Consider the following 23430-nt stretch of genomic DNA (forward strand, 5'->3'; position numbering starts at 1 on the left):
TTCTTGGAGTGTCACCTCTGAGTTATATTTAAAGTTAGGACACATTCACTGGTGACAAGGTTTTGGAACAGAGGGAGCCTTCTAGCATGTTATGTAACTCAGCTCCGTTGGAGGAAGTGGGCAGGAGGTTTTGGAGAGAAGAAGAAAAGGAAGCAGACAAGAATGCAGGAATGAGCTGAAGGAGAGGGTTTGCAGGCTTTTGCCCGTGTGGTCTACCACGGGGAGAGCAAATGACTAGGTGTTTTCTGTTCTGGTTTTAATCTTACCAAAAGAGCAAACCTCTAATGTGCTAATAAAGCACATAACTAGGTTTATGCCATGGCCTAAGGGAAGGCTTGGGGGAATCAAAGTATAATTATACATAGGATTAGAGGAATGGCGGGTTTGCAGGCAGATAAAATGGTCCCTTCACTGCCTCCACTTCCTTGTGCACAGAGGCTTCTGGAAGGTTATCATGTTATATGATTCTTGAATAGAGCCAGTGACCTCAAGTGAGTGTTCCCTTTACGAATTCCACATATGTAATTGAAGAACCCTTATTATGCAAAGAAGTTCTATTTATAAAAGAGAGTAATATCTCCCTTGTGTCGCATTGTGTTTTATTCGGTGTAAGACTGTGCCCTTATTTTTTTTAGATATCCTTAAATTTCACAGAAGCTTAAATTTTATGAAATCATTTTCCTCTCTAGAAGAAATACCCTAAAAAGATTTCCTTTAATTGTATGTGAAGATAATTATTCATGATTCGTAATTTGATTGGATGTTCAGTATTTGCCAAAATCATATGGTATTTTCTCCCCACTCTAGTGCTTAGACCTGCTACCATTTAAACATTTGACAAAGTAAAACAACATTTTCCTCTAGTGACACAACTTTTACAGGGTAGTTTTGTGTGTTATGCAGGGGGTTGTTTTTGCCTTGTGGTTATTTCTGCATTTGTACATGGACTAGGAGGCTCCAGAGTCGAGAAGGAAGCCAATCCACTGTGTGTATGTTGCTCCTAGGTAATAGTTGTGGAACGTTCTGATGAGGGAGGAGTCGAGTCATTTTTGGGGAAACATCACTTATCTGTGCTGGTTCCTTTACTTCCTTCAATCCCTTCCTTTTGCTGACTCGATTGAGTGTACGCTGTGTTGTTATTCATTCCAGAAAGTATGTTTTTTTTTTTTTTTAATGCTCTTGGTATTACCATTACTGTAATAGAAAAATGATAAGTGAAGTAAGCAGGTAAATTGAGTGATCTGGCCTAAGTCATCAGTGACTCAAATGGGTGGAGGAGGAATTTATGACATTCTTCCTCCCGTAAAGACAATCAATGCCACACTTGCCTCACATTTGATAAGTTGACCCAGCTCGTTTTAGTCTCCAACTTTTTATGTCATTGAAAGATTACACTTTTTAAAAACATTTAATTTATTTATTTGAGAGAGTGAGGGTCAGAGAGAGTGCATGCGAGAGCAGGGCGGGGCAGAGGGAGAGGGAGAAGCAGGCTCCGCAAAGAGTAGGGAGCCTGGGATCATGACCTGAGCCAAAGGCAGGCACTTACCCCGCTTACCGCTTAACGCCATCCAGGCACCCTGGAAGATTACATTTTAAGATCCAAGTTACAGTAGGAAAGTCACTGCCAAGCTAGTGGTCAACAACTCCATGAATTTCTTGATTTATACTAGGCTAGAATAATGTTGCTGTTAAGTAATGTTCCAGTTATTAGTGCTTCTAATTATTTAGAAGCATTGCATACGTGGTAAATAGGGAACGACTAGAATTAATTTGCAACTGTAATTTTTTAGAAACCTGCTTAAATTTTTTCTAGCTCCTCAGCAAGCCATTAAAGAAAAATAATTCAGCTATTAAGGGAGAAAGGCTTCCTTCTCACCTGGCTTTCAGTGCACAAATAAGAAATTAGGAATCAGAGAGTAATAGTTCTAGGAAATGCTTGGTTGAGGGGGCAATTTTATTATTTATGTTAAGTTGTCTAAAGATCTTTGTGTGAAAAACCTATGAAAACAGAAAAAAACATCTTTTGTTCACCAGACTAAATCTTTGTAAGCCATCATTTTGTAATTTCGAAATCCTGCTGAACAACATTCTGAAGGCTATTAAATTGAGACTTTTGTCTTCTTTATTTTTAGCACATTCAAGTGTGTATATAAATCTCTGGAATGTTGAAGGAGTGACATTCCACAAGTGTCAGATTTTTTTTTTTTTTTCTGTTGCCCATTGTGAAGAGGAGACCAGTAAATTAAAAACGTTTGGTTCTCTCTCCTATATTTGCTTTCTTTTTGGAGCTCTGTCTACAGAATAAAGAATTGCTTTTTGTAGCTAGTTTACTGAATAGGAAAATCACTGTTTTAAATTACTGCTTTCTGAAAGGGACTAATAATTAATTAACCACGCCAGCATTAGTAGAAAAGCATTACTATAGTATTAAATGTCTCCAAGGCTTAGCACTGTTTCAGTGAACAGCAACAAAAAACACAGAGTTCACAATAACTAGATTTAGAGCCAAGAATGGTACTCTAAGGTACAGTCTTCAAAGGTGGCTTCTTTTCTCGTGTTCAGGAATGTAGGAACTTACAGATATCTTTGCAGATCTGTCAGCAACTTAAATGTGTTCAGTGCCCCTTTGGGGGTAGTTTTGGTACATTTAATTTTTAGGCAGTCATTCCATTAGGGTAACAAAGTGATCAGTCACGTATTTGTGTGAGTTACCAGTAGGAACGAGCGGGCTGTTGGGATGAGTTCTACTGCATCCTTTCTATCTGGCAAATTACAGTTGTCTTTTGTACCCACGGATAGAACTAGGGAATATTATGCTAATTGAAGTAAGTCGGATGGAGAAAGGCAAATACCATATGATTTCATTTACATGTAGGATCTAAAAACCAAAACAAACAGAAATAGACTCATAAATACAGAGAACAAACTGGTAGTTGCCAGAGGGGAGTGGGTGGGCAGAACGGGTCAAGTGGGATTAAGTGGTACAAACTCTGGTAAGTAAATAAGTCATGGAGATGTAAAGGGAATACAGGGAATATAGTCACATATATTATACAGTCATAGGGAATATAGCCAATAATATTAAACTTTGTATGATGACAGATGGTAACTAGATTTATAATGATCATTTCATAACATATGTAAATGTCCAACCACTATGCTATACACCTGAAACTAATCTAATATTATATGTCAACTATACTTCAGTAAACAAGTCTGGAAAAATAATGTGGTTTGAAGTTACCTTTTAAAGTACAGATCAGTATGAGAAAAAAATTAATGAAAATGATTAATAGAAAACATTATTATTAGGCCCAAGAGAACTAGATTATTATAATGAAAGAGATTCTTAAACTGTCTCTTGGAACAGAATCAAATTCTACCTTTAACAAATGTGAAACTATTTTTAGGGACATGGCTTTGAGTATAGCAGTTTCTATAAGGTCTGAGAGGACACTCACCGTTGTTTGGGGTGATGTTCCCTTTTTTTTTTTTTTTTTTAAAAGATCTTATTTATTTATTTGACAGAGAGAGAGAGATCACAAGTAAGCAGAGAGGCAGGCAGAGAGAGAAGGGGGAAGCAGGCTCCCTGCTGAACAGAGAGCCTGATTCCGGCTTCAATCCCAGGACCCCAAGATCATGACCTGAGCCCAAGGCAGATCCTTAATGACTGAGCCACCCAGGTGCCTCCAGTGATGTTCTTTTTAATTTACTCTGTTACTTAACTTGTTTTCCCGGTCGTTTGCTTTTTGTTGGGCTCTTGGCTCTGAATCACATATGGGGGATGGACTAGTGGTATACATGATTTTTGAAAATGTTAAAAAGAATACTAAAATGATACATTCTTGTAATTGCATATGTTATTTATTTACTTTCAGTTTGGTGAATAAACTTAAACCTGGTGTCATTAAGAAGATCAATAGATTATCCACACCAATAGCAGGTTTGGTAAGTAAAAAATTATCTTCAAAACTGGATTTCTTTGTTTTCAAAATGTAAAAAGATGGGCATAGACTGGTCCTCTTATCTGGAATTATCATAGAAATTGGGTTTGGGATTTTTTGCTCAGAAGTGTTTTTAGTGATGTCCTCCTATATCTTCAGTTCTTTCTGTTTCCCTTCTGCTGGGAGACTTTTATTTTGTTGTTGTTGTTGTTTGTTTTGTTTTTGTGCCCTTAAACCTTATATATCCCCTTTCTTAGCTTATTTCTTCTGCAAATTGCATTTGTTTATGATCACCTTCTCTCTGAATCTCAGCCCTGCCTACTTTGTTTACTAGGTGACCACACTTTAAGGAAACCTAGATGTTTCCCAGTTGTTACATTTCTATTGCTTCATGCTTATGCATGACCCTCACTTAGCCTGCAGATCTTGGAGTGTATTTGCAACATGTTTGCTTTGTATCATAGATTTCCTACCAGAGTTCTAGGTGGTATTGGCTAAGTTGCTATCTTCCCTTGCCTCACTAATACTACCTATCAGATGACTGTGGGACAAGTCTCTAGATTCATTATCGCTTTAAATTTGGATTTTGTGTATGAAAAATACTTCACACTGTCATCATATACTCTAGTGGATCAATAATTGAAAGACCAATAACAAGGTGGGGCTGTATCTTTGAAAAAAAGTAGTTTATAATTAAGTATAAATGATGGGTTATTTTCAAAATGTTAGCAATCCCGAAGAATCAAGTCTTATGACAGGAGTCAGTCAAAAAGATTAATTTTGTAAAACACTGAAGTTTAACACAGCTACTACCTGGAGTTTAATATATGTGTGTGTGTGTGTGTGTGTGTATAGTATGTATATTTGTATATATATAGTATGTATATACATATACACACATACATATGTAATATGTAATATCTTTGGAATAGTCTAGCTGGTTATATTTGAGAACCTTCTGTTTTGTCAGCCATGTGTTTGCATATATCAAAGGCATGAAGGATAGCAGTAGAAAGGTAGCAGTATCAGATTTCTGGATTTGCAGCTGGTATAAAAATCTTATTAAAATTTTGACAGGAGTAAGTTGGTCACAGGTTTTGTATTATTGGAAAATATCTGTTTAGGAGAAAGGGGTAGAAGAGTTTTAGAGCTTTCTTTTTTCTTTGGAAGATCAATTACAATTTTCTTTTGAAATATAGAATATGTATAAAGTTTCCAGAGCAGTTAGGCTCAAATATTAATTCCTTCTTTCTTACCAGGTTATTTCTGTCCCATTTCTGTCATGACATGATATTTTTATTGGTCTCAAATTTGGTTAGGTAAAAAACCTATCATGTATGCATATATCATTATATGAAGAGATATGTGTGTGTGTGTGTGTATGAATATATAGCAATATACATACATGTATGATTTACTTCCAGTAATACAGCAAGTCAGAAGGTATTATTTCAAGAATAACATTAAGAAATTTGGTTTTTGAGTCTTTCTAGGATGAAACATTCAGTTTAATAAAAATAAAGCCTTATATGAAAATTACTTTTATGAAATAATATCTGTGAAAATTAAAAGTTTGAATCATATTGAAAGTCTTTTCAAGTGGCTCAAGTTATTCTTACTTTAATGCTTAGATTTTGAATTGCCATTTCTTGGATCAATTACACACATTTGAAATGAAATTAGCCTTTGATTTCAAATACCCCACATATTTGGAATGCTTGAACTGTGGTGGTTTGTTGTTACTGGCCACTAGAGGTTTTATTCAGTCTTCTGATTCTATGATTAGATGAAAGCCAAATATATTTTATATTTAAATCCAAACATCTCTCCAACAATTTCTATTTCAAGCATGGAGATTCTATCTTGTTTGGATTTTATCTCTAGACACTAAAATGAAATGTATTTCCGGAATATTAAATGAGATGATTTCCCAAATACAGGACACTGAGCATTTTCAATGGGATGTAGGAGCATAAGAATAACCACAGTTGCAGAATTGGGCTATAATTGGTTTGAAGTTGTCATTATGTCTCATTTGACTCCTTCTTCCCATACTTGTGTGTCAGGATGGTTATGTCAAAATTTCTTGAAGCCTAAGGGTGCCTGGGTGGCTCAGTGGGTTAAAGCCTCTGCCTTCGGCTCAGGTCATAATCTCAGGGTCCTGGGATCGAGCCCTGCATCGGGCTCTCTGCTCAGCAGAGAGCCTGCTTTCCTTCTTCTCTCTCTGCCTGCCTCTCTGCCTTCTTGTGATCTCTGTTAATAAATAAATAAATAAATTTATAAATATATAAAATATATATAAATTTATAAATTTATTTATAAATAAATAAATAAATTTTAAATAAATAAATAAATAAATAATTAAATAAATTAATAAAAACTTAAAAAAAAATTTCTTGAAGCCTCAATTTGAGGTGTGCGTTAGAGGTCCAAGATCTACCTGGTAGGGTTGTCATATGTGGATAGAAAGGGATTATACAGATAGTCTGACATACAGATACTCAATGAATGTTCTTTTGTTGCACATTAATTTTTGAACAATTAATTGAGTGCCTACTAGGTCAAGAACTTTTCTAGCTTATTGGGATATATTGGAGGAAGAAAGACTGATAAGGACCTTGTCCTCAAAAAGCTTACATTTTAGTGGTGGAGCAAGATCTAACAAATAAATTAGCAAATGAGCAAGAAAGCACCAGATATAAATGTGCTGCAGGGAATTATAATAGACTGACATTTGGTGAACACACCTAACACCTGAGCAGTTGTAGTTGGACTATGAAGATTGACCTCTAAGAATTCCTCAAGGAGTATGTCAGAAGCCTTTGTTTTTGATGTGTGTAGAAGAAAGATAAAAAACCCCGAGCTGGACTCTTTATACGAGTAATTTCTGTGTCCACAGCAGCTAAATGACTGATATATTTGGAGGTCAAAGATTTTTTTTTTAAAAGACATTATTTACTTACTTGAGAGAGAGGGAGAGAGAGAGAGAGAGAAAGAGCATACTCCCAGAAGGAGAGGGAGAGATAGACCCCCACCAGGCAGAGAGACTGATGCTGGGCTCCATCCCAGGACTCTGAGATCATGACCCTAGCCTAAGGCAGACACTTTACCGACCTAGCCACCCAGATGCCCCTCAAAGATTTTTTTAATGAATAAATGGAAAAGTTTTCAATTGTGAACAATAGTAAGCTCCAGAATTAAATATTTGAAGGGATAGTGTTAGAGGTTGGATTGTGCCTTCCCCCAAACATAGTATTTTGAAGTCCTAAACCCCAGTACCTCAGAATGTGACCTTATTTGTGAATAAGGTTGTTGCAGATGATGTACTTAGGAAGGATGAGGTCATAAAGGAGTAGGGTGGGCCCCTAATCTAGTAAGACATCCTTAGAAGAAGATGGCTCTGTGAAGACAGATACGCCCAGGAAGAATGCCACTAGACAACCGAGGGCTGGGGTGACGCCTGTATACGCAAAGAGAAACAAAGATGCTGGCAAGCCACCAGAAGCTGGAAGAAGCAAGGAAGTTTGCTTACAGCTTTCATAGAATCGTGGCTTTGTGGACACCTTGATTTTGGACTTTTAGCCTCCAGACCTGTGAGACAATAAATCTCTGTTTTTTTTTTTTTTTTTTTTTTAAAGATTTTATTTATTCATTTGACAGAGAGAGATCACAAGTAGACGGAGAGGCAGGCAGAGAGAGAGAGAGGGAAGCAGGCTTCTTGCTGAGCAGAGAGCCCGATATGGGACTCGATCCCAGGACCCTGAGACCATGACCTGAGCCGAAGGCAGCGGCTTAACCCACTGAGCCACCCAGGCGCCCTATCTCTGTTGTTTTAAGCTACCTAGTTTGTGAGACTTTGTCATAGTAGTGCTAGGAAATTAATACAAATAGGTAAGTGTTTTTATTTGTTTTTAATTTAATACTTGCTTTTTAAAAAACACTTTATTTTGAAACAAATAGAGATTCACAGGAAGGGGTGGGGGAAAACAGTACAGAGAGGTCCTCTGTCACCCAGTTTCCCCCATGATAACATTTTGCATAACTGTGATACGATATTAAAACCAGGAAATTGACATGGGTACATCCAGAGATCTTAATCTGATTCACCCGTTTTATATGCAGTTAATGCTTTTTTAGTAACAAAGAGCAGAGATGCTTTCGGACTAAGTGAGATGAAGTGTTTTATTTTAAGGATTTTCAGAGGACTCTGTCATTAATTTGGTGTGCAGCCATAGGTATGACAGTCACATTCCACATGATTACTTCTTTCTGCCCCAATGCAAACAGGAAATGGTGTCTCTCAGTTGAGGTTCCCAGGAGAAGAATCCGAATGGATCAAATTACCTTGTCTTTCCAGGCTATGGATATCACAGGTCACTGGCCAGCTGGTGGATGCGTTCCTTGAGAAGAGTGTCATCTTGGCAAAACGGGCTGTGGTTAGGAGTGTAGGTAGCCTTGGGGTCCCTGAGTTCAGGTGTGCAGTTTATTCAATATTTTATTTTTTTAAAAGATTTTTATTTATTTATTTGACAGACAGAGATCACAAGTAGGCAGTGAGGCAGGCAGAGAGAAAGGTAGGAAGCCGACTCCCAGCTGAGCAGAGAGCCTGATGCGGGGGTCGATCCCAGGCTCTGAGATTATGACCCGAGCCGAATTCAGAGGCTTTAACCCACAGAGCCACCCAGGTGCCCTCAGGTGTGTAGTTTAAAGAGGGTTCTGTGGATGAGGTTTCTCTGGTGTAGATAACATTAAGTTAAATGTAGTAAGAATTATACAATTTCTATGCTCCAAGCCCTGTTTTCCATCACTCCCTTCTTTCTCTCTTTCCTTCTGCTATAACTTTTATCCGTTTCATGTCAGTTACTGTATTTAGCTTTGAGGTCAAGGCACTGGATTTACTGTTTGTAGAAGGACCTATGTGAAGCACATGGGATATCCTCTGAGCAATGATAATCCGGAGAGAGGCGTTTAGCTGATTTAGAAATACACTGGATACATTGCTTGGAACATTCATATTATTTTATGAATGTTTTGTCTTGGGGAGATATTAACCATGTTCTCATAGATAGAGGTACAGTTTTTCTCATTGGACTAAGTTTTAATTTTTAAAGAAATACATTTTTCTCTCTTTTTTATTCTTTATATTCTTTACAAAGCCATGCTAAAAAAAAATCTCACGCAAGAGTTCGAGTTTTACAAAAAATTAGCCAGTGTTAAGTGTGGGTATGTTCAGTTTATTGAAACTCAAAACTAAAAGTTGATTTGGGAATTCAAAAACTCAACCTCAGAACAAAGCCCTGAGAAATAAGCAAGATATCCTGATGGCGAAAAGAGCCATTGACCCAGAATAATGTTTACCATCAGATGTGTTAAAGTGCATGAAATACATATGTGCAGAGAACGTCAAGGAAGTTATTAACCCTAAGACTTATAGTTGTCTCGGACCCCTGATGATTTAATTGTATTTACTAAAGCAAGATTACTCAACCATGGCACTGCTGACTATCGACATTTTGGGCCCAATAATTCCTTGTTGGGGGGTCTTTCCTGTGCATTGTAAAATGTTTAGTAGCTTCCCTGGACTCTACTCACTAGATGCCAGTAACACCATGTTCCCTGCCCTGAAATTATGACAGTTAAAAATGTCTTCTGACGTTGCCAAGGACCCTGATGGGGTAAAATCATCCCTAGCTAGGAGCCATGGAGCTAAAGGGTTAAGAAAGTGATCACTGCCCCTTCACATGGGCTGGTTTGCTTGCTGAGTATAGATTTGAGAGATCTACTTATGCCTGCCATTTCCATTGCAGTTTGTCTTAGAAAAGCAATGGTGTTCTAGAAAATTTGGTTTGAATCATTTTTTTGTTTGAAAGTTTGTGTCTCTTAGTAGGCTTAATAGAAAAATCTTCTTGGTGCACCTGGGTGGCTCAGTCACTTAAACATCTGACTCTTGACTTCGGCTCAGGTCATGATCTCAGGGTCGTGAGATGAGATCAGGCCCTGTATCTGCTCCGTGCTGCATGTGGAGTCTGCTTAAGATTCTCTCTCCCTCTCCCTACCTGCCTGCCCCTGTCTGTCATTCTTCTCAGCATATCCACACTTTCTTCAAAAATATGAGCTGAATTTGAGCATCTTTCCTCTAAAGGGTTATTCTTTCAGATTATTTTTGAGATTGGAATGCATAAGGCGTGACTGTAGAGACTGGGAAGGTTGTCTCCTCATTCAGGAACGCTATAGAATGCAGGAAATGGGCAAAGATGCCAGCTAGCTTAAGCTGTTGGATGCGTCAGTTTCTCTTGTGTTCATAATGGTTACTTTAAGAATTACTTCAAGAAATAATCCAAGTCTGTGGGTCCATTCTTACTGCTATTTTCGAAAGGTTATTAGTGGTTAATGTTCTTGTGCCTGTGTAAAATTATTCCTGATTCATCTTTACTCTCCTGTGCAGTTGGGTGTCAGCAAAGTAGTGTGACCTAGTTTGTGCCAAGGTCACTATTGAAACATCAAGTTGTTCCCTTCCAGCAGTAATAGAAGGTGCACTAGGAATCCAGGTTTTATCATGTCCTTTTAAAAACCCACTTTCAGGCAGTGACTATATGTAACCTACTCTTTTTCCCAGGACAAGGGGAACGAGGGGGTTGGGAAAAGGGAGGCTTGTGGGACACTGAGCTTGTGAGCTCTTTTATAAGTAAGACCAAATGTGAGACCTCAAGACAAGCGTGTTTTCAGGGAAAAATAATTCAGGGAAAAAGCCCACTTCTTTTTCCTCTATTTTCCTATCCAAGTTGAAATATATAGGAAAAATGAATATAATTATTATGTTCACTCAAGGGTGGCACGTTTCTTGTTAGGAGGCAGGAATAAATTTTGTATGGTTGAAATGAAAATATTCAGGGAGCATTAGAATGTGACTTGGATGGGCAACCAACACATGCTTTGCTTAAAAGAATAGTGACAAAGGATCGTTCTGTACTAGATCAAACTCAGTGTGTGTTTCAGAGGGAATATCTCTCTAGTTGGTAATAAACAAGATACATTTGTGAATGTATTTTGATGGTGATCTATATATAACCTGGTAAAAAGCAACACCATGGAGAGAGATGGGAAGATGGTATAGTAGAGTGCATTTACAATAACCATTTAATGCTAAGATCAACAGTGTCTATTTTCTGTTCTTGTATTTTATTGCTGATTTGAGATCTCCACCAAGCACATGTGGGAGAGGCTTCCACCAAGTGAAATCTTTCTGATTCACTCATTGTTGCTGTTTGATTGCATAGCCAGTGAGAACAGCATTCATGCTGAGCTGACTCTGGCTGCCATGCTCCCCATCTCCAAACGGATGGGGGACAACATTGAGGTCCCCTCCTAGAACACTACTTCTGCCTTCATTCTTACTTAATCTTCATGTTCTCATTTTCCTCACAGTTGATAACTAATGAAGGCTAGGTAGTTTATAAATGACCATGTTTTTCAATTATTGTTCATTTCTCCCCTATCACTGTATTGGAACAGTTTTGTAGATGTGAAATCAGACTTTAGTGTTTTATTGAGTTAAATGATTTTTTTCTTTTTCTTCCACTTCCTAATAGAGACCGGGAGAGGTTAAGTGATATCAGTAAACTTGATGAAAATTGCTCAGTTGTGGTTTCAGGATAAAAACTGCACTAAAGAAATCTTTTTATTTCAAAGGGAGGGTAGACCACTATTACAAGTTGTATAATTATGCCTCAAACAAAAAAATATAAACTTTTTTTTTTTTTTTAAAGATTTTATTTACTCATTTGACAGAGATCACAAGGAGGCAGGGAGGCAGGCGGAGAGAGAGGGGGAAGCAGGCTCTCCACTGAGCAGAGAGCCCAATGTGGGGCTTGATCCCAGGACCCTGAGATCATGACCTGAGCCGAAGGCAGAGGCTTAACCCACTGAGCGACCCAGGTGCCCCAAATTTAACCTTTTTATTTTTCTAGTTTGTCAATCTATTTTCTTTAAAAACAGAACACCAATAACAAAAACATGGAGTGCTTTCTCTTCTTAATGAAGTAACAGGAGAGTACTTTAGTGTTGCCATTATTTAATGTATTTTTACACTTATGAAGAGATTATAGCATAAAAGCTAGCCATTTACTAAAAATAAGGCCACTTTATGCATTGAAAAATGATATTTTCTGCAGTTGTATTTTAATTTTTTTCCAGTGTATATTGCATTGGAATTTCTGTGGATCACCATTAGTATTTTGAAATACTTTGGTGTTAACCAATAATTAAGTCGAGAAAAAAAACTGAATGGGCATTATGCATTGTCTGTTTTCTAGGTAACAAATAGTAGATATTAAATATCCAAATGCCTTAATACCTCCATATAAATGACAGATAAATAAGTCAATGATGACTGAGTTATTTACAAAGAAATTTTAGGTGATTTTCTCAAGAGTCTGTTTGTGTCCTTACTTCTCTCTAACTCGCAGTAAAGATACATATCACTAAGAATGGAAACCCCAAATCTTGGTGTCAATGTGTAAAGTTGTTTCCAGTACCCTCATAATGATGCAGCACTATACATCAGGAAACTCCTGTTTTATTTTGAGCCATAATTTCTTAGTCATGGCATTGGCACAAGTTTAAGAGCACTTCCCTAAAGTTCCAAAACTTGTTTTTAAATCTAAGCTGAACATATGCCAACTGTCAGCCTTGAGGGCAACCTTTTAAAAAAAACATTAATGAATTAGAATTCCTAACGCAGCAACATGATTAACTTGTAGAGTCAAAGAAAAAATTGATTCAGAGTAGGATTATATCTTACATGATAGTTTTATTAAGATACTAAAATGCTTGGAACATCTCTCTTTAGGGACCTTTTGTTAATGTAGACATTGGAAACATCAAATGAGATTAAATAAGAAATAGAACCCAGGTGTTAGACTGGTATGAGCACATTCGTCATTTGATGGTCTTCAGCCCACAACTTTCTCTCCCTCCCTAAAAGTATTTATTGAACACCTACTATGTACCAAGTACTATTCTGGGAACTTGGAACACAGCCACAAATAAGGCACAGAGAGTTCCTCCCTAATGGACCATAATCAATAGGTCCCAATAATAACCTCTAAGGTACTAACAGTTGTCATGCAGAATATATAATACCTTGTCAGTTGCCAATAATTATACTGAAAAAATAAAGTGAATGGGTAGAGAGTGATTGAGTGAGTGTATGAGAAGTGTTTCAGAAAAGACTCAGTGATATCTTGTTCCTAGAGTTGACATTTGGTGAGGGACCTGAATGAAGTGTGAAGGAGGGGGAAAATATGGGGATCATGGGACTTTTCGAGACAGAAGGAAAAGGGAGGGAAGATCAAGGCAGGATTAGGCTGGTTCAGGAAAAGACTGTGGGTCTGGATCTAAGTGAGGCAGATAGGGGTGGGCCAGGAAGGTTGTATAGGCTTCACAGGCTTTGGTGAGTAGATCACATTTTACTCCCAGCATGATGAGAATCCACTGGGGACTTTTGAGAGCAGTTTAATTTGTTGTTAGGATCACTGGATGCCTGTGGTAAAGGATTTATGTATCTGTGAATATACTAAAAATCATTGAATTGTACCCTTTAACTTATGATTTCTATGTGAATTATACCCCAATAAAATGTAAAAATAAAAAATCACAAGCTGCTGTGTGAACAATGGACTGAAGGAAATCAAGAAGAGAAGCAGGAAGGCCAGTTACAGAACAGTTTTGGTAGTTGTAATGACTAATTTTTGTCTGGCTTGACTGACTATGGAGTGTCCAGATATTGGTTAGACATTCTTACATTATTCTGCATCCGTCTGTGAGGGTGTCTTTGGATGAGGTGAACATTTGAATCTGTAGCTTGGGGAAAGCAGATTGTTCTCCCTAATGTGGATGGGCCTCATATAATCAGTTGAAGGGCTGACTAAAACAAAAAGTCTAATATTCCTGTGAGTCAGAGGAAACTGCTGCTGCCTGACTGCATGAACTGGAACATTGGCCTTTCCCTTCCTTTGGACTTGGACTAAAACACTGGCTTTTCTTGGGTCTCGAGCTTGCCAGCTTTGAAACTGGAACTTACTTTCAAATGGAACATTTCATTGACTCTGCTGGTTCTCAGGATTTTGGACATGGACTGAAAGTATACCATTGGCTCTCCTGGGTGTCCAACTTGTAGATGGGCAGATCATGGGACTGCTCAGCCTCCATAACCATATGAGTCAATTTCTGGAAAATAATCTCTTTCTATAGATATATGTATCTTGTTGTTCTGTTGTCTAGAGAACTCTAATACAGTAGTTCAGGCAAGAGGTGATGGTGACAATATTGGGAATGGAGGAAACTGGTGGAAGACCATATAGCTCTTGCTCATGGGTTGACAGAGAAGCCAGGGTCTTTGCATCAGTAGTTTCTTGAGATAATAAATAAGGAACGAGAGGGTCAGTGAAGGGAAGGGAAGAATCAAGGGAAAAACTGGAAATTGAGGCAGTTTACATAAGATTGCAGATTTATAAATGTCAAAATGATCAATGTCAGTCTTAGATATTGTTCCCTGACAACATCATGAAAAATATGATTAAAGTGATGGTTTGTGATTATTTGTAAGAAAGAAAACACTAGAAACTAGCCTTGTCCCCTGCAAACAGATGTTTACAGTGACATATTCCTGGGCTGGTCCCATGGAGAGACCAGGCAACCAGCTAGAGGTCATAAAATGGCTCATGATGGATTTTGTTTGACTTCACTGTTTTTTTTATTTCTAAAACTTGAGCCAAAATTTGCATACCCTTAGATTTCAGATAAAATCCTCATCTCTGGATTCTCAGGCAACAGCAAGCCTGCATTCCCACAAAGCAAGCATTAGATGGGGCATCCCGTGGACAGGATGAGAGTCTCTGCATTGCTTGTTCTCTGGTCATTTCCCCAACGTGATGCCCATTTTTTTCATTTATGGTTTATTCAGTCATTTTACCAACCTTTCCCTTTTAGACATGTCTCCTTTCCTGCAAAATTTCTGTTGGGGTCTTGGTAAGAGTCAAGACAGAGAAAAATAGACCAGGTAATATCTGTAGGTGAAATCTTAAGTAGTTGAATAAAAATGCTCAATTTTAAGGAGCTAAATGGAAATCCATGTAAACATGGAGAGAAGTTTCTGCAGTTTGCCTTAGGACTTTGTACTTGCACTATTTTCATTTAAAACAAAAAGGATGGAATAAAAACATGGGAAAAGTAGTCCTCTTTGTGGACGTTGGAAGAATAAGGTATAGTTAATGGACTGCATATAAAAATCTGCAATTTAAAGTGATCGAGAGTCACCAGGGTCCAGCTGTTTTATATTATCTGCAAACTCAATCATGCATTTTATATCTTTATCCATGAAACTTCCTTTAATAGAATCACATGACTTTCATTTCAGATTCTTCACATCCACCTTATTTTATTCCAAATTTCACTAGCCTTCTGGCCCGTTAAAACTCATCGTTCATCTTGCTGTGAACTGTGACGTCATTGTGAACTGGTTGTTGCTATTGTATGTCTCAGTTAGCCAATGGTATGATGGATGCCACAGTGTGAAGGACCTGTGGCCTGTAACGAGAAGTAAGGTCCATTTACTGACCACTTGCTATAGCCTAGAAACTGCCAATCACATGTCTATTTCCTCGGTAAACGTTCAAAATCAGTGTTACTGTCATTTGCCAAGAGGGCTGTCGTTGGTGATCCAAGTCATTGTTAGTGACTTGGACAGTTAACCACATCTGGAGTCCTCTTTTGAGTTACAGGTGTTTCATCTTGAGAAGGGAGGACCTAACGAACAGGAAACTGTCTTCGAGGAAGTGTGGCAGTTGTCCTAGGAGGAATGGCTCCCAATAATGTCCACGATCTAATCTGCGAACCAGCCAGTGTGTTGTGGTGGCAGCTCATTGGGTTCCAGGGACGACTGAGGTGTAGATCCGTTGACTTTGAGATGAGGAGTGGATCAGGATTATCCAGGTGGGCCCATTATAATCCTGATGGTCCTCAAAAGTGGAAGAGAGAGCGAGAATTAGTTGGGTGGTGGTGTGACAGACTCAGGCCTATGCTGCTGGCTTTGAGGGTGGAGGAAGGAGCCTCTAGCAGATGGAAAAGATGAAAGAAATGGATTTTCTCCTAGAGCCTCCAGAGGAAATGGAGCCCTGACAATGCCTTGATTTTAACCTGGGGAGACTGATTTTGGACTTCTGACCTCCAGAACTGTAAGACAATAAACTGGTCTTGTTTTCAGCCACCGACTAGTGGGGATTTGTTTCCCTCGTGGTGAAAACGAACATAGGGGTTAAGAGCACAGACACAGGGATTGAACTGCTTGGTTTGAATGACCTCAGGTTCGTCACATACCTCTTAGGCCTCAGATCCTTCATGTGTAAAATGGGAACAAAAATACTTCGTATGATATTTTACTGTGAATTGGAGATAATTTGCATAAAGGGTCTCAGCATGCTGCCTGGCATACAGTAAGAACTCCGTGAATGTGAACTTGAGAAAAACAGCTATTCAGCAGAGGGCCAGTTGGGACGACAGGAGAACTGAAAAGTGTCACAGAGGGTCAAGGGGTGTTGAGAAACTGGGGCTATCTGAAGAGAAGATGTGAGGCTGGGGCAACGTGTGGCGTGTATGAGGCAGGAGAGCTTTCTAAGTGCCTAAGGGCTCCTGTGGGAGAAAGACGAGAATGTAGTTCGCATTCAGTAGGCAGACTTAGGATCAGTGTTTTACAATTACAGCGAGGGAGTCTTTGGACTTTCTTTTGACATAGAAATGATGAAAAGTGAGTCAGCCTCATAAACCAAGGAGTCCCTGGGGCTGGAAAAGCTAAAAGAAGGGCTGATGATCCAGACACGTCACCTGTAGAAGTGACTCTCAGAAAGCAGGTGGGAGCAGCCGTGCTGAACAGAGTGCGGATTCCCAGCCCGCTCTAGGCTAATACTCCATCTTGTTCTCCTTCATTGAATGTACTTCACTGCTTTGTATAATGTGTTTTGGCATCATCATGACATGTTTCTTTAAGCAGCTATGTATTTGTTTTACTTTGGAGCAGAGAGCATGGATAATTTGAGGACAGAACATTTTTTTTTTCTTTTATTCCCATTTTGTCCACCCACCTTTGGCAACCACCAGTCTGGTCTCAGACAGAACTTCTTAAGCTTCTATTTCAGCATTTTGTGTCCCTTTCCTTCCCTTTCCCCTCCCTCCCTTCTCCTTCCTTCCTTCCTTCCTTCCTTCCAACAGAGTAGACAGGTTTTAGAACTCCTTCATTTTTGATGTATAAAGTTTAATTCGAACACCATGGAAGATCATACTTAATCCATGCTGCAGTTCGACAAAGCCTGTTGCTGCTTCTGTGAAGTTAATTGTAACCCATGTTGATGAACATTTCAGTAACTAGCCCTTCAGCAGAGCATGGCCCTCATGCCTTTGACCTTCCGCTGCCCTAACTTGCCAGAGCTCGGTTCTGCCTCTCGGTATGGTTCCTGCTCCTCCTCTGCCAAGCAGTGCTGGAGAAAAGCATGCCGTGATTTATCATGTATAATCCCCTGGGCCCTCAGTGTCACTTGACAATTGCTTTTAAGCATTCCTAGTGGGTTCTTACTCCTGTCGTCATATGTGATGGAACTTGACTGCTCTCCTTGTCCTCAAATTCTTTTTTCTCAGCACACGACTGAGGCTCTTTGCAGAGAAGCAGCAAAGGAAAATGTGCTGTGTACTTATCTCACAAATAACCTACTGAGGTTGGGTCTGTGTGTTTTCCTACAAACTGTAATTATCCCATGCAGGGGTTAGTAACACAGCTTCCCTTTATTCACTAAGCCACACATAAGGAGATGATGTCTCTAATAATAAAACTCGAGCCACTGATCAAAATTGCAACCACACCACTTCCTTCATAGAAACTACCTAATTGAAATTCGCATTTGGGGGGCGCCTGGGTGGCTCAGTGGGTTAAATCCTCTGCCTTCGGCTCAGGTCATGATCCCAGGGTCCTGGGATCGAGCCCCGCATCTGGCTCTCCGCTTGGTGGGGAGTCTGCTTCCCCCTCTCTCTCTCTCCCTGCCTCTCTGCCTACTTGTGATCTCTCTCTCTGTCAAATAAATAATAAAATCTTTAAAAAAAAAAAAAAAAAAAGAAATTCGCATTTGGGTGTATCGTAGTCACTCCGTGCTTGGCAGTTGCTTTAAAATAATTCTGAATGGTCCCAATGAGTATATCATAGGAATGGAATTTGGGTACTTTTGGGGATGACCTAATGATGAGCTCCGGAATCCCTAGGTGATCGCTGCTCTTCCTAAGGAGAAACACTGCTATCAATCCTAGTTGGAAATATTTTCCTTATTTTGTTATTTGCCACAAAACGATGTCTATGAAGATTCGAATCTCCTGGGATTTTCTTAGCATGTGGATTCTGATTGAGTCAGTCCGGGGCGGAGCTCTTGAGTCTGCATGTCTAACCGGCTCCCAGGTGATGCTGATGGTGTGTGGATCCCACGTCAAGGACCAAGAGGCCGGGCCAGCTGTTCCTAGTTGTGTCGTGAGCATCACCTGCGGGGTGACTGTGTGCTCCCTCTGCTGCTTCCGATGTGGCCCACTGGGGATTGCTACTCTAACATAGAGATTTAGGTTCGGTTTCTCTGCCTCAAACTGTGGTTACAACCTCTTGGTTGTTGGCACATACTTCCTAACTTTTTGTCACTGTTAACTCTAGGGACAGGAGACAGGGGCTTTGGTGTTATACTGTAAATAGAAAAGGAATTGAGGTCACCAAGCCTCTTGGCCTTTGACTTAATTAATCTGCACCCCATGTGTGCCCAGGGTCAGAGGAATTGGATGATGTGCTCCCTTTTTTAATCAAAAACTCTTGCTTGAAGTAGGCATAGAAACTTACCGGGAGTAACAGGCCAGAGTGAGCACCTGAGGAACGTTTGGTTCAGCGATGGGGCCCACTTCCAGGTTACGTCATTCCGGCGCTGTTGGCTTAAGGTGGTGACTGTGTGGCCCTTGTTGCCTCTATGGTTATAGCCCTGAGCACCGTTTTACTCTTTTTCAGAATCGGTTAGGATTTTGGTCTTATTCAGGGCTTCTGTAATAGGTCTGAAGGAAGGTGAAACTGAGGGTGAGGCTGTGAAATCCTTTAAGATCTTGAAAAGATCCGAAGAAGTACCTTGGAAGTCTGTCCTGGCAAGCTGTAGGGCTTCTAAGAGCAGAAAGCGGATTTCCGTCTGTCATCTCTGCAGACCAAGATGGAGAAGGCTTCTCTGGTGGGAAGTTGTGGGTGTGGCTTTTCTCTAAAGTGTTTAAGCACAGTAGGATTCATCACAGTATTGAGGGAATTGGATTTGCAGAAGCAAATACTGTAAAAGTAGAGCGAAAAGGGCAGAGGATTACCAAATGAAAAGACCTTTAGTTCCCCCAACCTTCACAGGGAGGAAGCGGATTGGAAGAGCTACATACCTGCAAACACAAGCTACTTCGCAAGGAAGTAAAAGGTGATCGTGAGGTGGAATCACCTGTCCAGAGAAGGAAGTGGAAATCTATGGGGTGTTTGCTGGCCTTGGATCCTATGAAGGACCTTCCAGTCTATGCCTTTCTGAGTTTCTGTGGGTTAGTGACTCCTGTGTACCTTAATTCCTCCACACTTTGAACTAGAATATGTCTAGAGGTTACCCTACACCACTGTATCTGGGTGTGTGGGGAAGGGTAACTTGTCACTTTAGTTTACTGATTTTCACCTTGAGAGGAGCTGTGTTCAAGGGCTATCCTCAAGGATCTGCACTTGAGGAGCCGCGTGTAAACCTGGATCTGGTTCAGATGGGATTCCAAACTTTGAGCTCACCTTGCAAAGGGGTAGCATTTCCAGGACTTTGGGAAAGGTTCATGTATTTTGCATGTGGAAGGGACATAAATCATTGGGGCTAGAGAGTGAACCAGAGTCCCTGGTCCTCAGAGATCCCACTCCTGCTCTTTCTGTTCTTGTGTGGTCCTCCCTACATTGAATAGGGCTGCACTATGTCACCAGCAGGAGACTCAGGAAATAAGGATGTAGGACTTGGAAAGATAGGCCATGAGACACTACAGTTGCCATCTTACTTGCTTTCGGATCATTCATTCTGTTCGGCAGCCTCATAGAGAAGTGTGTTTGGTAAAGAATGCAGGCTTCCTGCCAATAACCAGCCCCAACTTGCCAGCTCTGTGTGCACCACCTTGGACATGGCTCCTTGAAGCCCCAGGAAGGTCCTAGGTGATTGCAGTCTGGCCTAATGTCTACAGCTGCTTGGAGACCTCCACACCAGAGCCATCCAACTTGGGTTACTCCCGAATTCCTGATCTTCAAAGACTGTGAAATCATAAATGTCTATGGTTTTAAGCTGCAAGTTCTGTAGTGGTAGATAATCAATAGAGGTACCCTAGGGGACTAATGGAATCCTAGGAATATTGGTAAATTTTTGTGGATTCCTCATCTTTCCTCAGTTGCGAGCAAATAGTGTTCCTGACTCACTCACTCATCTCTAATTCACCCTCATTGCTCCACCTGTCATGATTACTTTGTAAATGATTCAAGGCCAAGGGCTGGAGAGGGTTTGGGGGAAACTATGAAAATCTTAAGTCATCCTGCCTTGTCGGTTTAACTAGTGTCTGCTTTTATTCATGTCGTAGATAAACGACTCTGAAAGGAGTGTTGCAGATCTTCCGGGCCCCTCATTTTGTTTTGTTTTTGTGAAGCCACTTGTGGTTCTCACTGAGTAGGAAGTGCAGAAGTTGGGTGCAGGCTTTTGACATGAAGTCTTGAGGGTTGGGTCAAGGGGGGCCGGCTTCCCTCCTCTTGCACAGAGCTGTATGCCCTAAGGAATGGGGTGCAGATCCAGAAACTACTCATTTCACATATGAGGAAAATGGGGCCTGAAAGGCTGATGAATGTTTCCAAAGCCACACAGTTGGCTAGTGGCAGAGCTAACTTGGGGTCCTGGCAAACAGTCCAGTGAGAAGATGTTTCATGTTTGTCCTTTGTTTTTACTTTATCTTGGCTAGTTTCAAGTGAAAATGATCCCATTAATGAAACTAAATGCTTCCCTTTTAATATGTTGAGTGGGGTGTGGCTTTATGATGTTCCAACAGACATTAAAATTTTATAATTTTGTGTCTCCCCTTAGGCGATTCTCTGCCTAGGTCTTTTGAAATTGCAAAAAATAAATTACCAATAGGCTCAAGTCCAGAAAGCAGGATTTATGTGGCAATTGTGATCTTAATACAACTTGTTCTTGCTGCATAGGCCACGTGGGGCTGTGTTTGTAAAGCTCGTCTGTTGTAAACCTGAGCATCCTTGAGCTCTTTTCTTTCTTTTTTTTTGTCTTTTTTCCCCCTCTTTTCTTTTTTTTTCTGTTTTTCCCCCCTTCCTTTTCATCATCATGGAGCTCTTTAAGAGAAATTGCTTTTTAATGTAATGGCTTTAATACTAGAAATTAATCATAATCTATTTTTATTGTCTCCAATTAATTATAATCACTTCAGATTTGAAGTGGTTTCTTTCTAAATAGGTGGATGAGTTTTGAGGCATTTGTGGCTTTATTTATTCTTATCAATAGGTACATACTTGTCAACTGGATACATGCTATTATGTCTTTAGAAAACACATGTAGAACCATTCTGGCTGTTCATTCAATAGGTTTACTTTCAGTTTAACTTTGGCATAATGTTTTATAACATTTTAAACATTCAGACCAAATTGAATTTGTGGGAAGACTTCTTTTTTTTTCTTTTTTCCTTCCTTCCTTCCTTATTTCCTTTTTTTTTTTTTTTTTGTGGGACGATTTCTAATGGTTTATTCTTCCTCTTTAGAAATGTGCTTTTCTTCCTGTAGTGTTTGAGGTACTAGGACACCAAGCCATTTGTTCTTGTCTGCTTCTTTGAAGGCCAGTTTTAGAGCTGTTAATTTGAATGATTGAGTAATGAGATAGTATAGGTTTTAAAAATTATGTGAGCTTAACAAAATGATCACTTTTGCTGATTCTGGAATTTTGCCAATATGTTATTCCCCTTTTTTTCTACTAAGATTGAATACCTTCCATTGAGTTGTTCAACTTTTGACTTACAAATTCTTTTAATCTTCAACCTCTTACTTAAAATAATCATGGATTCCACAATGGACAAATTACGGGAAGAGCCCCAATGTCCATCAACTGATGAATGGATAAAAAAAGATGAGGTATAAAAAAAAAAAAAAAGATGAGGTAGACAATGGAATATTACTTGGCCTTCAAAAGAATGAAATCTTGCCATTCGCAGTGACAGGGATGGAACTAGAGTGTATTATGCTAAGTCAAATGAGTCAGAGAAGGACAAATATCATATGATTTCACTCACGTGGAACTGAAGAAATAAACAGGTGAACATATGGGAAGGGGAAGAAGAATAAGATAAAAACAGAGAGGAAGGTAAACGGTAAGAGACCCTTAACTATACAGAACAAACTGACGGTTGTTGGAGGGAAGGTGTGTGGGGGGATGGGCTAAATGTGTGGTGGGCATTAAGGAGGGCACTTGGGATGAGCACTAGGTGTTGTATATAAGTGATGAATCACTAAATTCTACTCTTGAAACCAGTTCTACACTGTATGTATGAATTTAAATAAAATCTTGGGAGAAAATAATCAAACAATTGTGGATTTCAACTTTTAGCTGGGTAGTTCACGCTGCCTTTAACTGATAGTACACTAGGATAACCTCTCATCTTGGCACACACTTTGTTTTGAAGGTCCCTTAGTGTCTAGTAGTCAGTATGGCTTTTCTCTTGCCATACATTTGCTTACCCTTTCCCTAACCCCCCTCACTCTCTCCAGAATCTGTGCTGTTGAATTTAGCCTCTTCATCTTTGCTCCTCTATTGTTCCCTCCCACTTCGCTCCTCTATCGTTCCCTGCTTCTTCTCGTGGGGATGAGCTTCTCCTGATGGGACAAGAGTCATCATCTTTCCCCGAGGGGCAGCTGTCTTCTGGCTCCTCACGGCCAGCCGCTAGGGAGGTGAGGTCTCAGGGAGGCCCTCTCTCATGACGGATGTGGCAAGGATGTGGCGGTGCCAGTGTGCCAGTGCATGGACGCGTGTTGGCATGCTAGCAGGCCATTCTCTTCCCCGAGAGTCCTCACAAAGAGAAGGTCAGTGGTCCCCATGCAACCTTCACAAGCTCAACCTCCTAAAGGAGAAGAGGGCAGCTCAAGCGGAGTCTGTTCACCAAATGTGTGTCTGAGGTAGCCAGTGTCTGGGCAGCTGTTGGCAGGAAGGGCAAGCACTGGTTTGTGAAAGGGGGATTTGTGTTTTTGAAATTAGCTAGGAGGACAGCCTAGATTTTCATTCTTTCTGGAGGCCGTCCCTGAGGCAGGTGCAGGGCGTGAATAATGTACCACACCTAAACTATGTGACTCGGCCAATGAACGTTCGGCTCCTCCTGGGTCCTATAGTATGGTTTC

General features: G+C 39.9%; 1 protein-coding gene across 12 annotated transcripts in view; it reads left to right on the plus strand.

Annotated features, from left to right (window-relative positions):
- Positions 1-23430, plus strand: part of LMO7 (LIM domain 7) — a 130932-nt gene that overhangs the window by 9542 nt on the left and 97960 nt on the right. For all 12 annotated transcript variants that reach the window (XM_047720144.1, XM_047720145.1, XM_047720143.1 and 9 more), the window contains exon 2: positions 3879-3948. The gene's annotated coding sequence lies outside the window, so the exon portion shown is untranslated. The remainder of the gene's footprint in view (positions 1-3878; positions 3949-23430) is intronic.

This window comes from Lutra lutra, chromosome 3 (assembly GCF_902655055.1).
Source record: "Lutra lutra chromosome 3, mLutLut1.2, whole genome shotgun sequence".
Taxonomy (NCBI): domain Eukaryota; kingdom Metazoa; phylum Chordata; class Mammalia; order Carnivora; family Mustelidae; genus Lutra; species Lutra lutra.